Source organism: Panthera onca, chromosome F2 (assembly GCF_046562875.1).
Source record: "Panthera onca isolate mPanOnc1 chromosome F2, mPanOnc1 haplotype 2, whole genome shotgun sequence".
Taxonomy (NCBI): domain Eukaryota; kingdom Metazoa; phylum Chordata; class Mammalia; order Carnivora; family Felidae; genus Panthera; species Panthera onca.
In genome coordinates this window covers 25,215,725-25,217,042 of record NC_138356.1, presented here as the reverse complement: position 1 = coordinate 25,217,042, position 1,318 = coordinate 25,215,725, and the positions used below count along the sequence as shown (strand labels likewise).

The following is a 1,318-nucleotide window of genomic DNA, read 5'->3' as shown; positions in this document are numbered from 1 at the left end:
AGGCTTATTTTATTCTGCTTTTTTCCAAAGCCACTTGGTTCAAAAATATCTGAAACTGCAGTCCAGCCTCAAATAATAATATGATTGGGGTCCCTGGGTGGCTTACTTGGTTAAGTGACCGACTTGATTTTGGCTCAGGTTATGATCTTGCAATTGTGAGATGGAGCCCCACATAGGGCCCCTGCTGAGTGTGGAGCCTGCTTGGGATTTCCTCCCTCCCTCTCTCTCTGCTCCTCCCCCACTTGCTTTCTCTCTCTCTCTCTGTCTGTCTGTCTTGCTCTCTCAAAATAAATAAATAAATAAGCTTTAAAATAATGATAATAATAATAACAATAATAATATGATCAAAATGGTAGCAACATGAAAGGTTGGATATTACTCTTATCATGGGCAAAGTCAATTGAATTTAAAGGTATAACCCAACCCCCATTCAACTCAATTTTAGGATGTATCTAAATAATTAGCCCTTCACCCTAAATGTCAGGCAGAGAAAAATGCTTGAATTTTCTGAGAAATACATAAAACTAAATAAAAGAAAATTGTATCTTAATCTCCACTGTTCTATACACAATGCCTAGTAACAAAAGTAACAAAAGAGTAAAGAAGCACAAAAATGTGACTTATAAACATGAAAACAATCCCTATTTCACAATGAAAAAAATATTACCAATATTACCCTACTCTTAGACATTTTTCAATAAGAGATATTTATTAAGCAGTAGAATGGGCATTTAGATTAGGAATATCTACTCCAGAATCTTCGCTCTCACCCATTTTTTTTTTTAAAAAGCACACACCACACACAAAAACAAATGCAACCCGTGTTTATCAGGATAGTAATAAGGGCATAAACCTTTTGATATACATCATTTATATCAACATTTTGGACAAAAATCTTCCTTTTTTCCCAGTCTCCCTAGAGACTATCAAAAATTGCCAATGTGTACTATATTTCAAGTCATCATCGTGGGGTATTGGGAAAAGCTTTCAATTAGCAAAAATCACGCCTCAGTAAACCTCATTGGCTACGATACTGCCACTCTGCAAAGCTTGGACAAAAATCTTAGGTAGGTGTAGGAAACAAATCTGAAAAAACCCCAAATACAAAACAATATGATTCATATGAATCATATATATGATTTCAGTTCTTCCCACACGTATTTGCATATTTTTTTTGTATCTTCAGAATTTGATACTTCTAAAGAAGAAATCTCAAGAGAAATTAAAAATATTTTGAACTATTTAAAAGTGAAAACACAGATTACCAACATTTGTGCGATGCAGTAAAAGCAGTGCTTAGAGAGAACTTTATAGCATT

The 1,318-nt window shown here is 34.2% G+C and overlaps 1 non-coding gene across 1 annotated transcript; it reads right to left on the bottom strand.

The window, feature by feature from the left end:
- Nucleotides 1–911: 911 nt before the first annotated feature.
- LOC132664897 (U4 spliceosomal RNA) lies at nucleotides 912–1,051 on the bottom strand. The gene has a single exon (XR_009603894.1). It is a non-coding gene; the product is annotated as a U4 spliceosomal RNA (small nuclear RNA).
- Between the last annotated feature and the right edge of the window lie 267 nt (nucleotides 1,052–1,318).